The following is a 14,501-nucleotide window of genomic DNA, read 5'->3' as shown; positions in this document are numbered from 1 at the left end:
CTCTGCACTAAATCTGCTAGAGAGGATGCTAAGGGAGATCCCAGACCCCCACAGAAAACAGCCACATGCTGTTGCTTGTGTGCCCAGCCTTGCTTTGTGCCTCTCTTTGCCCAGACCCCTCTGCAGCTGAAAGAAGCAGCTCTGGGGGCAGCAGGCCACCCCAGCAAGCCATGGCTGGGCACGTGCCTTCTAGTGATGGAGATGGCAGGGGGGGACAGACCTGGAGCTGCAGCTATACAGCACTGGCTCTACAGAGCTTGCCTTTAACAACACTCCAAGCTTTGCAGGGAGTGCAGTGCTTCGCAGAACTGCTCTGCCTCTGCTGCAAGCCCACATTTTGCTATTTCATTAACGAGGACAAAATACTTCATTCTTGGAGTGGCAAAACATTATTTTCCTTGTACTGCTCATAAGCCTTGTGCCAGCACAGGACACAAATTAGGTGAAATCTGGGTTTGTTTTGTTGCTGTTTTTTAATAATGCATAAAAAGTGTCTCTGTCTTTGTTCGTGGTCATATAAAGCTTGTTCCTCTACAGAAATACCTGTGAGGTTGTGGTCAAGGCAAGGAGTCAAATGTAGACTTACCAGACTAGGCATTAACATCTCCTTAAGCTTTCTCCCCTCCTGTGAGCACCCCTCTTCTCAAACCAAAGAAGAATCTGTGTCGGAGGATGTAAAACTTCCATTTCAGTGGAGAGCTGCAGGAAGCAAGAGATTCATAGGCTGTTCATCAGCAAAGGACACATGGAGAGTTACTGCTATGCCAATTTGTCTTTCTTCCCTCCAACCAAAGGGTCCCAGAAGGGCTTTATAGATTAGTTTCACCAGGCCCTGTGGACCAAGTTAATCTCCTAGTACATACCAAACAGTTAAACAAAAATTTGCATCACTTTTCTGGCTGCATTACTTGTTCAGCTAGGATTTCACCTATGTCTTTTCTTCAGGTTGGGATAAAGGGGCTTCTTGAAGAATGTAGAGGACTGCTTTTTCTGTGATATGCTGTATTTCAAAAATGCACTCTCAGCTTTCCAGAGAAGTCTTAAACTTTCTAGTGTTAGAATTAACTTTGTCTCACAAGTTTTTCATAGCATGCTGGCCCTTAATTTGCTGTTTATACGCAATTTGATCAGTTGTTTCTGCTGCCTTATCTATTTCACTTTTATTCGATTACAATTAGCTGAAAGATATTATGTATTAAGAAAAAAACTGGGGGGCTGACATTTTTTCCAATATATAAGATGCAAGGTAAACCAATGTGTAACTCAAAGGAAAAGCAAAATAAAGGCAACCAATGATTCAAATAAAATGTTAAGAATGGGATAATACCAAGTTTTCAACAGTGGTGTTAGATGATTGCACTGCATACTTCACAGTGCATTAAGCAGATTTTAAGAAACAGCATGTATTAATTAGAAAAGCAAAAATATGAGAGTGTTCTGCACAATGTTGTCTTTTCCCAATACACTTTAAACTTCGCCTCTTCTTTTTCCAATTTAGAAACCTGTAGAATTCAACAGCCATTCTAAAATCTAGACAAGAAAATAAGCTCCAAGTTCTTTAGTTTGCAGAATTAGTAAGTTACATGAATTTTGTCACTGGAGCTGGCAAGCTCCTTGCTTAAAGTTCTTGCAAAATTTGTATGTTCTTTGAACAAACATAACCATATTAAAATCTGTACAATCTTAACAGTCCAGTGTCATCTTAATACTAAGCATTTCCTTTGAATGTATTTATAAAATATTAAACTGCAGGTGATTCTGTCTTGCCTTCTTTAAATCTAGAAATTCCAACCATTTGATCTAACAGATTCTCTGTCTCACCTATCTCATAATTGGTTTAGGAAATTTTGCATCAGTTTGCACCAGCGCTCCCTACTTTAAATGCAGAAGAATACACAATTAAGCTAACTATTCTGTTTTTTGGAAACCTATAGGCCTTAATTATGGAGGCAGTGATGAGTAGGTGCAGAGGCAGAACACACAGATATCTCCTCCTTTCTAATCATCATATAAGATTAACTTCATGGTTATACTTTGCTGCAAAGTCTGGCGTTGATTAATGTCTTAACGAGCATACAGAAGAGTTTTATGGGGTATAATGGCCACAGTAAAGTTATAGAAACAGATTTTGTAGCATCGAGTACTTGCAGTTGAAGATCTCTGCTAAGAAGTGCTTGGCATCTTTATACTATAAAATCATTCCATAAGCTCCAGCTATCTCCTTAAGCAAAAATATGCTCGAAAGATATGGAGGTACAGAAAGTCTGAAAATGAGATTTCCATTTGCTACACAAACACATATGTTCAGGCACACTATTTCCTCTAACACTGACATAGAAATGATGCTCTGTTCATTAAAATAGTTCATGGCTTTTGAGTACTCATGCAGAATGATCCCTGTATGTTTTAGAATTCAACAGAAATGTTTTTAAACTTGCTTTTACCTCAGCGTGACTTGTTTGTGCATGAAATGACCTTAAGACTTTAAAAATCAACAGTGAGAATAACACAGCAAACACAGTAGGATATTCACAGCGAAAGGACTCATCTAGCAAGTGTTTCTGAAATACACGCTAAAGTCTGGATTCTGAAAATGCCCTGAGTGTGAAACATTCCAAGTTCTCTTCCTTTTCACCTTCGAGTCACCTGGAGATTTACCTTTCAAGTAAGCTAGAGATATGCAGGAGTTATGCTTAAGAACCAAGGGGAACCTCTAACACAAGAAAGGGTGTTTTTTGCTGCTCTAAGTATTCCAGCATCTGGAAGCAAAGGATATTCCATCACTTAAATGGAATACCTTATTGAAGTTGAAAACACAGGATCTGAGAGTCACCACACACAGCCTTCAGATTACATTTGTATATTATATAACGTGGTGCATGATCACCTGTAGAACAGAATCAACTACGGGTCAGATATCCCTTCACGTCATTCATTTCCATCTCCTTCAAGAGCTGACTCCGTTCTTTGCCGAAATAACCCCTTCTGTGGAAGACAGTGATCACTTTAACAAACTGATGGAATAAGATAACTCGATCACCCTTGTGGAACCCCCTCTAGTGTTCATCACAGTTGTGACTCTAAGTGAAATACATTTTTTGGATTCCTCTTACTGTTTAGTGGCAAACAAGGAATCTCTTAAACAGCACAGTCCCAACACGTGTTTATCTAGTCAGCTTCAGAAACTCCAACATTATCCCTCGATAGCACATCAGTTAAACTTCACTTTCAGTACAAAAAACTCAAATCTAATTAGAAAAAGTCATTACCAATAAGGGAAGCAGAACTTAACCCTACACCCAGCAGATTTCTTTCTCAGCTACAAATAAGAAGAAAGGAGAGTTTCCAAAAGGCCTATTTACCTCTTAGTGGGAGATCACCTAAAAAGAACTTTCTTTGCAATATAGGAAAACAATACTGAGAGCCAAAATCACCTCTGCCTCTATTCCAGATGTGACCACAGGCAAGTTACTGAGCTTTGCTGCTTCCATTTGCATCAAACACGTGACTTCATTGTACACCTTTCTCATCAGGGAAAGGTAAAATTATTCTTTCCTAGCTCAAGAAAACCCAGGGTCATAAGACAACTCACCCTGACAAGTCCTACCATTCTCAGTTCACTAGGAACAAGACTCAGCTCTCCAAGTCTAGTTTCATGGCAGTCCCAGCTGGCTCAACACATAGGCTTATATGGAACAAGCAGGCTTAGGATGGGTTAGGTCTATGGACATCAACCGTCTGTCATGAGAACTGTGATGTTTGGGGACAAATAGAAAAGGCAAGTGAGATTCAGACAAACACAAGATCTTGCTTTATGCTAACAATATTAGGGGATTTACCCAACTTTATCCCTTAATTCCTTAGAGGTTCTGAAGTAAAGTTTTGCCTTTTTGCTTTCCTACTAAATAAACCATTCTGTTGCATTTCCTCTTAAAAATGCACTTTTTGCCATTCACTCTGAGTTTATGGTAAACAGTCAAATAGAAAAGCATTTTTCCTGTTCAACCAAACTGTAACTATATTACATAATTCAATATAATTGAAACACTGTGTGTCAAAGTATCAGAAGTCTGTCTGTAACTTGAAAAACACAGAAACTAACACCTTCACTCAACTTTCATTTCTCTCACTGCTGAAGTGGTGGTGGTGGGGGTGTTGTTTGTTTGTTTGTTCGTTCGTTTGTAAAGCAACTGGTATATTGGGCTAAGTTCACAATTAGAATAAACTCCTTATAGGTACCTGTGGCAATTAGTTTAGCTTAATTGTTGCCTCCACCTGGCTATGTATTTTTGCTTCCTTTCCCTCTCTGCAGGTTCACAACTTAAAGAGGGTCAAAATTTGCCTATAACAACAGAAGATGTTATCATTCTCTAATACATTCCTGACCAGGCCTACCTTCTGGTGTGGAAAGAAGATTGGTTGTAGTACTGTTAAGACACTTGGGCATGAATTATTAGGCAGCTTCCTTATAAATAGATGATTTATAGCTTTAATGTAACCAGGAAGGCACTCAGGACACATTTAATGGACTCTGTTTCCTTTCCCTGATAATCATACCAGGGCCGCATGGGCACCTTGATGCTAATATGTTTCCATTCTCTATACTTCCTACCTTCCCTAGAATTTATGCTGTGAAAAGATGCATTTACATCCTATCAGATATTCCATTTCACCGGAAAGTCTGCATGCCAGCTAAGAGTAGGGGCTTGACTTCTTGCCCAGTAGAAGAGAGGACAATGAGAAGAAACACTGTCAAACCTACAGCCCATAAGAGGGCACAAGTAACCCACTCAAACACCAAAAGCAGCTCTTGCTGAGGTGCATCCAAGTTCAATATTCTTGAGAAAACTTACTGTCCTTGCCAAAGAGGAGGAAATCGGAGTGAGCAGCGGACAGAACTGCTCATATCAGATCAAAGCAGCCAGACATCTCTTATGAATACCAGCGTCCACACAGCATGGAGGTGGCAAGAACGGTATGCGCCTGGCAAGAAAAGCAACACCCTGCACTTGCATTCTGCCATTGCTTCTATGGCTACTATTTGCATCAGAAGAGAAATATCACCCAGTGGAAGAAATCTCCTCTTCATGACTCCACCACCTTTATGTTAGAAATCTAAATGCATAGCATGCGACACGCTACTAATCGGGAGCCATTAGCTGTCACTATTCCTTTTATTCCCTGTTCTGCAACTTTTATGTCACTGTTCATATCACAGTTCTTTCATCAGAAAATTTCAGAAGCACTGTGTACTTCACCATACATTGTTAGCTCTCCATGTCCATCCTACCTTAAACATAGATTTAAGATTCTTTTCTTGGAGACCTATAATATCAGAGGCTCATTATAAGAGATGTCACAGGAGTCATTTAAGGTTTTCCCGAATGGTAGAATACTCCCACTCACATCCTGAAAAACGTGGAGAAGTTCAAACAAAAGGATCTGACCACATGTCTGCGACTAAACCAGCAATGCATATCTTCCTCTACCCACACCATACTCCTAAAACCTAATGTCTGCTATGAAGTAAGTTCCTGTGTGCAAAGCTCACTTCATCTCATCAATCATGCTGAGAATCTAACATAAAAAGCAAGGAAATTGTTCTCAGTCTGTGGCAAACTAACTCCTGAAATCCTTTCCATCAAAGGCACAGAGAACCTGCACATCTTAAAACATTCCTATATATACTCTCAGGAATACATGCACATATGTGTGTCTGTGCATGTGTGTCTCCTCTTACACACACATACATGTATAAAATGTCTCTCACTGAGCCTGTGCCCTCAGCCTTTTTGACTTTAATCACCTCATCCTCTCTCAGATATTAAATTGTACGGGGCTTCATTTTGTAATGCTGTTGATAATGCTTTCGAATGCTACATGGAGATTTACTGCAGCATGGGAAAGCTTAGTCAGGAAATTATATACGAAATCATCCTTATTTTGTCATTGAAGTTCTGGCAATTTTCCAGATCTTTATGTTACTAGTTGCACAATATCATTTCATCACGTTAGCTGACAAGAAGAGAGAGCTCTCCCAGCCATAATACTGAACAACGAGACCAGGTCCGTTATAGATACAGAAGACGTAATTTGCTACAACATAGGCCCAAACTTTGAGAAGCCTTGGTAATCCATAGCGAATAAGTTGACAAGCCTTTTCACTACGTAACTCTGGAGTGGTCACCAATGTCTCTTCAAGATTGTCCTTGCCCTTGCAAAGAGGTTTTTTAAACTTGCTTTTAGAATTCAAAAGATGACTTACATTAACAGGATGAGACCCGCCAATAAATCTGAGTAACAGTGAGCAATTTAAAAGTGATTTTGTATCTTGCATCCCCTCCGCCCCCGCAAGGAACTGTCTATTTTTTTTAAAACTGTCATTAATTGTGATGACTGATTTCAGACCTGCGTAATTGCCTCTCTATCAATAAAATTATTTGCTTTAAAGTGCCATTTACTGGTTTGCTTCCATAATGTTCTATCGACATTATATATTCTTCCCTGTGCCGAAAGGACTGGAGCAGTTTGGGGGTTTTATAGGCCCCTGAAACTGAAATCTACAGTGCTGGAATTGCTTTTGAATAGTTATGTAATAAGTAATTGTAAATTTGACACTTCCAAAGCAGTGAAAGCTTTTCAAACCCTCAGATTTTGTTCTAAGCTTATTACTAAAATCATAGGATGTTTCCTGTTTTTTTGTATAGATAATAAACATACATGCAGCTTCACCAGGAAAAAATAAACTCATTCAGTTTACTGGCTTTTTTATGATCCAGACTTGCATTCAGTCATTTTTCACCTCTGAGCCAAAACCTAGCATCATTAAAGACAGGTAATAATTCTATTTAATGATGTTAATAACGTAGGGGCATACAAGGAGGTTATAGCTGCATAATGCAATGGAAGAGAAAAGTTTTCCCAGAATTCAAGTACAAAAAACAGTGAGCTTGTTCTTTGCTAACACAACCATCACTGTTTTTGTTCTATGTATACTTTAACAGACCAACAAACACGGCTGTGTAAAAAGCAAGCTCTAAGCTAATAGCGGGGCACTGTCATGCATAGCTACCCTTCCACTGTTATAGGAACGTACGCTTTGTTATGCTTTTTGTTTCAAAACTGAACGATCAAAAGAGATACTACTACTAGGAGAATACAGTAAAATAAAGAACAACAAAGTTACTTCAAAAGTGACTATGTGAAATGGACAATAGAAGAATGCTCAATACTTTACTATATTGCAAAAGAAAAAGAAAGGTCTTGAAAGCAAATGAGACTTATTCTTATTGCATCAATCATTTTAAAAGAATGATGATTCTATATTTAGAAAAGTCGTCAGTCTGTGGATTTCACAACCATATGTGGAAAACATACTAAAGGGAAAAGCGGATAGGATTGCCAAAGCAGCGTGGGGCCAAGAATTGCTATTTTTTCTTTAAATCCACCCCGGAACACAAGAGGAAAAAGAAGAAAAAAAAAGTATCACAAAACTATCATCTGGGACTATTGCTAAACAGAATCCGACCAGCAACATGCAAAAGCCAGCAGCACTGGATGGCTACAGAGACTAAACTATGCTTACAGCCCCAGAACTAGCAGGGCAATTTTAGGACAATTTCCAGCACTGCTGCCCATCCTGCATTGGTTTGTGAATAAACAGGGAATTTCAGTCTATTATTCCAATGCAATTTTTGTGATGAATAGACTGTACAGGGAACAGCACGACTTCCCAGTCTTCCCTTGGAACTGCAAGGTAAAGAGGATTTTTATGGTCAAAAAGCAATGCACGTTTGCCAAAAGTTTACTGTGAACAGTAGAAAACTAATGACTACATTGTCAACATAAATAAAAGGAAAGAGACTGAATATGCAGTGTTACCATTTTCTTTGGAATATGTGCCCCAATATGCAAAAAAAAAAAGGGTCTTGCTCATAGAACTCAAAATATCACTTTATTAGCATCTTCCTTTATGGGAAAAGCTTATGCCTAAAGAAAATTTGCACAACTTTAAGTCAAATAGTCTTTTTTTTTTTTTTAAGAGCATCCAGCTCTGCCGACAGCATATGATCACATTAGCACTTACTCTATCCAATCCATTGCACAGTCAGAGTAACATGTCAATATTGATTAATTGTCAGAATGCTCTTACAAGGCAAGCAAAGAGAAATATGACAGCCAGATGCTACAAACAGCACTGTATTCAATCGGATCCTCTTACTGCTGTTGTTTTTCACTAGTATTTGCAGCCTGGGTAGCGCAAGTCAAGCTGCACGTTCTCAATAAGCATACCATACACCATACACCCACATAACTAACTGCAAGCCACAAAGTACATGCATCACGGGGGGGGGGGCGGGGGGGGGACGGAAGATGGACTGTTCCTTTACAAAATTAAAACACATCTAGGGATTTTTATTTCAAAATTATGACATGCAATTCCTAAACTTCCTCTTCATCCCAAAGTTTTCCAGATATGTTGTCCTTCACAAAACTTTATCTGCCTCTGGGGAAAACACAGTATTTCCGCTGCTCTAGTAATACAACTTGACAGGGTAGGACAGGAATTAAGGCACATTTAACTAAGTGAAACTGCAAGTCCATTTAGAGACTGAAATAATGTAGAGAGCCTACAAGTGAATGCCCTCCTCTTAGAAAAATGTCATGAAGGTGTTGAACTGTAGCCCATCAGCAGTCATCCTTTTTATCACTGGAGAAGCATGCTGGCTCATTAAAAAGATACTTGTGATTCTCTTATTTTATAAAGCAGAATCTGAGAGAGGGGTCAAATGATTCATTCTGGATCAAGACTTCACAGGACTCACTAATGATGAGTCCCCAAGCAAAGAGTGAGCACATGTAGAAGTCTTCACAATACTCCCAGGAGATGCATGGGAAGAAATGCACTGAAGGAAACAACAGCAACTGCCACCTCCCTGGGAAACAGACTGAAAAGGTTTAGACTTTGGAAGAACAAAAATATATGTTTTTAGTTTACTGTTTTGCCTTCTCACCAAAACAGCAATCGCAAGCGGTCCACAAGGAAGAGTTTTGCTAGTGAGTCACACTCCCACTACCTGGAATAAGGGGTTTGTTCCTTAGTCATCTCTGTGTCCCTACACTGTTAAAGAAATAAGAAACGAATTTGCACGTCAGAACTCAAACGGAGATTTCATGACTAGTATCTTTACATCGCTCTTCTTGAAACCAGCCAGGATGGTTGCATTTCAAAGATGACAGCTGTCTTGACTGATACATTTTTAGACTCGTGACTCACACGCAGCAACTGATCAGCTCTTCTTTGCCACATGCTACACAACAACATTAGAGAACCTATATACATCTGCACGTGAAAAAGTTCCTCCCATCTAACTTCATATTTGTAAGACATACCATGAAGTACATGCAGGATGTACTTCAAATCAGTCCCCACATCACAGGGTGTTTCATCACTTCTGGAGATACTGGCTCAGAGAGATTACCTACTGTGCTCCTAAGCCTACATAAGTGTGGCTCTTACTGTATACTGGGTTTTGTTCTGGACTCTGCTGCTTACCAGCTGCCACTCTAGGGAAAGATAATGTAAATAATTAAAAGTCAGCACTCTTTTCCAGTTCCTGATGCTGTAGAATAATTTCTCAAAAGTTTTACCAGAATTAGATTTAATACTTATTATTAAGCACTTAATGACACGTGGCAGAAAGACAGACAACTGTAACAGACAGAAGACTGCACAGGAAGTGCTGATTTTATCTTACTGGCTTTCTGCCTCCGTTTTCATCAGATTCTTCAGGAGTGATGGCAAAGTAGATTAAGCAGCAGTTTTTCACATGCAGACAGTATTTCTCTAAGCCTGCACTTCTTCCTGCACTTTTATCACATCTCTGATAATAGCAGCATGTTTTCATTAGCGATGGGCTATCAGTAGCTACTGGCACAAGCTAAGAAGTCACATCCAGGTGGCTGTCTGCAGTTTCAGGTGTGCACTGCCGTTCAGAAGCAGATGTTTCCGTCTTACAACTAACCACACCGGCTGGCTGCACTGCACAGAAGTGTCCGCATCCGGCTTGGCAGACAAAAGACAGGCAATAACAGTGATCAATAAGCTCAGCTCCCTCCCTTGCACAGACGGCATTTTTATAAGCCACCATGTATTTCGCGGGGCAATCTGCCAGGTTTGGTTTATACACGTGGTTGTCAGATCCGAGGGGCCCTTCCCTGAGGTTTTCTCACCCTGCTTCACGGTATTAAATAGCAAGTCTCATATTTTTCAGTTACTACGAAGCCAATTTCTCAGTACACACAGGGGGTCTGACTGCCTGGAAAAATATTTTGGGTAAGACTTAAACTATAGATTCTAGCTATTTAAGGTTACTAGTTTATAATTTTGCTGCTATGTGAACATGTGCGTTGTGTTCTGAGTATCCCTACTATCGCTGCAGTAACAATTCAGACGCTGCATTGACTTCTTCTGCTTTACATTTATTATTTAGCGTACAGTGCTAGACTTGTGTTATAGGACAACTGTTTCAAGATGAGGTAGCTCATGTCTAAAGCTGACATATTCAAATGGTAGCAAAGTCAGTGGCCCAAAAACGTTAGTAGGTACCAGTTAAACTCAATTTCTTGTTGAGTGACCTCTCATTCCTACTTATAAGAATCCCAGATGAAAGCCCAGACCCATCAGCTACAACATTGTTCTTTTCCTAAAAACTGCAGCATTTTAACTGTAACGCTCCTACCGTGGAGCTGCTGCAAATTATAAAATTCATAATTATTTTCTAAACGTGAGCTGGTGGATGGCAACAGTAAGAGTCCTTCAACATGAGCAACAGTATAGTTGCACGCAATAGGACCTTGCCCTTGCAAGCTTTTCTCTGTACAACCCCACAATGCAAAAAACCTGGAAAAAAGACTCACCCACTCCTCAGTCCAAGGCAGCTATTGCTCACAGCCAGACATCGCAAGGAACCAAACTCTCCTTCCAAGGGGCAAACAGGCCTGTCCTGAGACTGGAAGAAGCAGACAAAACCAGAACCTCAGTCTGTAGTCATCAGAATTCAGCGCATTCTCAAAGACCTTCTGATTAATCAGATTTCCTAATTAAGAGTGCTTTAAGTGGCTCTACTATAATTCTGAAGTTTCCTTACCACTGTCTTGTTACACGGTTCGTTTTAAACTATGACTGGCTAAAAGCTCGACTGTGCTGATAATCCTGTTACGTTTGGGGAATTAGCGTGCACCAGTTAATTGGATTAAGAGCTCAGAGATGAAGACAGAGTTGGGTGCCCTTTGCCACAGCCGTGGCATTGCAGGCTTGCGTATAAGTCACAGCATTAGCTGTAAGAGGCTACACAGACAAACTTCTGAAATAAAGAGACATATTGGCAAGAGTGTCCTTCTGCTGTTTAGGTTAACCTGTGAAAAGCGAGGCAAGAGCTTAAGAGAGACGTAATATCTTCTCTCCAAACCACAACAAAGAAACGAGCTGGCCTAACAAAAGAGCAAACAAACCCCCTTTTCAAAATTTTGTCCTGCTTCTATCACCAAGGGAACAACAGCTCTACCTAAATAAGCCACATCAGGAAGATTTCTTTCTCTACTGAAACTGCAATTATATATATTGTGTTTATTTGTACGTGTGTGTTTGTGGTATCCCTTTACCAGCCACAGCTGTAGCGTCAGTGCTTAAGTGTACATCAAAACAAAAGGTAGCAAAGGATATGATTTTACATGGGATTACCCATGCACGCTACCATGTTAGCAAACATCACATACACAGTGTTTACAATTAATTTAATCATAGGTAAAAGAACAGGCTACTTCTCTAGCCCTATCTTTCTACCTCATAGTAAAAATTACAACTACTTTGTCTCACTAAAATTTATAGTGGGAACTTATATGTATTAATTACCATCCTTAAAAAAAGTCCTTTTTGGTAGCAAAGACAGACATCTGCAGCTAACTTGCTTCTCATCTTTGTGCATTATTCAGGTCTCTCCCAAGTATTTTATTTTAAGAGTGATTCAGCACTAATTCCAAAGCATTTCTCAGAAATTCTTTACCATGTATGGACATAGAAACTTTTTTTTTTTTTTTGGAGTACATTCTGTAGCTTGCAAAATGAGTGCAGCAGAGCAAGGCTTCTGATGCAACCTGAAAATGGACTGCATTAAAGGTTGCAAATGATCAATTATTTCAGTTTTGGGTTTAGTCATTTACCATCCCAGAGGGAATATTAACTGCTGGTTAGAGATGAGCGTGAGGCAAGACTCCAGTCGCTATTCCCTGTAATTTTCAAGACAGACCTGTGAACTCAAGCAATCATCTACATTTTAAAGGCCTTGTTTTCCATTATATACAAAATACTTTACAAAGATGCTATAACACAGGACAAAATGTACTGTATAAATCTACAAAGATAAACAAGTTAGTAGTAAAAACTGCTGAGACTTGCTGTGAAATACTAAGAACTGAATTACGCTTCTATTCCATAAAACATTAGTAAACATCTGTTTCTTAACAAATACTTATTTGCAAGGATTGGTTGGTTTGGGGAAAGGAAGGAGGTGTTGCTGAAATGAGACCTCAGGGCACACAGCTCTCAAGTCTTCATTGGCAGGGGGAGAAAAGCTGTAATCAGTTTTTAGGCAAATTATAAAATGCCTGATTAATAAATGATGAATTAGTGAAACTCTCACTATTTTATTCACTACTGTTAATAGTTAATTCTGAGATGATATAAGATCTCTTTGTAACCCACTTGCACTCCTGATATTTCTACCAGGTATATAAAGACTGGCTGAACTGGCTAAATGAAGTTAGCTATGTGAAAAATTGTATTTTAATACAGAGTCTGTCATGGACTTTAAAAAATAAAAGTTATGGTTGTTACTGTTAGGAGATCGATTTGAGAAGTGAAGTACAGAATACTCACTTTTGTAAAACAACGCTCCTGCCTATTCACTATGCAGGAAATGGCATTTTCTCTTGAGGTGTGTTTGGGTACATGCCTCAAGCCACATTTCACAAACCATACTTTATGAGTTTGGTTACAGTAACCTGTACGTGATACAGAACAAGCAGAAAATAACATATTTGTCTAAGCCATCGACCTCCCCAGATTCCGACAGAGGGAGTAAATCAACAGTCGGCCTTAAGGACCACAAGAATCAATAAAAGACACAAGCCACGGATACTATTAAATACCAGACTTTGGGACTAGGTATTGATTGTTGTTGTCAAACTACAGTACTGCTGCAGGCACAAGATTCACTGCTGACTTCTCTGTATAGATTTTGTCGAGCAGCAATCAAGAATTCTGTATTTAACGGCATGCAGCTCAAACTGGTTCCTGCTTACTGGGCAGGGGTTTTAATCAATCAAGCCTTCCCATTACGTACACATTCCCATTCGCTTTGTGCTACTGCCTTGCACAAAAAGATCAAGGAATGACAAAGTCATTTTGTTATCATTAATCTCCATCAAATTCACTCTACCCATTAGTTTAGTAGCATTTACAGCTCTTCAGTGTGAAAGGCTTCAGCGGCAGACTAAAAACTGTCACACGTTTTCCGCGTGACTCCCCATCTCTGCTGCTTGGAATTTCGCTGCTATAATGAAAGACAAACTGCAGTATGGGAGAGACTAATCCCTTCCGCTACGCAGCGGCCTGACAGCCAACTTGACCTATTGCACGGGGTCCAATTAAGATTCCTTTGCCCTCTAGAGTTTAAATGACCACTATTGATCACGGTTACAGTACTTAAGACAATAAATCCTTTCTCCAATACAAATTAAATATACTTTGTCTTTAGCAAAGATGGTGAAACCAGGAAAAACAAATGCAAGAGAAATCTGAACAATGACTAAGAAACAGTCTTCACTTCTACAGAAACCCTTTTAAAATGAGCACGAATACTCTTGCAGCTGCAGTTACACAAACAAAAAATCAATCTATTTTTACTTTTTTAACCTCTTCATGGTGGAGACTTTTGATAAAGACAATTTGTTACTACTGTAAGAGCTGAGTAAAGAAAACCTGAATTATAGACTTGCTGAAACCACTGCGAAATAGAGAGATATATGAAGTATAATTATGAGAAGGGTTAGATTTCAAGAAAACACTTAAGTAATTAAGAAGCCCAGTGGACAATAAAAAGAAAAAACTAAAATCCATTTGTGTGGAAAACGAGATGGAGAATGGTTAAAATACTCAGCATATGAGATTATTTCTCCCAAAAAATATGATGCAACATATAATCAGTCATTATGGATTCGTTAGGAGTAAATGATATGACATACTCAAAATGTAAAAGGGAAAGAGACTGAACATGGACTATTAAGGTTTGCAGGCAACAGATGACGGTTGTAAGCATATGAAACGACCATACAGACTGAAAGAATTCAGATGCATAACCAAAGGAAAGACACTGCTACAGCAGCAAAGTCGCTTCCATAACACAAAGTGAAAAGGATGAAAATTAGCCAAGCAGATTAGG

The sequence above is a fragment of the Dromaius novaehollandiae genome, chromosome 12 (assembly GCF_036370855.1).
Source record: "Dromaius novaehollandiae isolate bDroNov1 chromosome 12, bDroNov1.hap1, whole genome shotgun sequence".
NCBI classification, from domain to species: Eukaryota; Metazoa; Chordata; class Aves; order Casuariiformes; family Dromaiidae; genus Dromaius; species Dromaius novaehollandiae.
Note: the sequence above shows the minus strand (reverse complement) of the source record.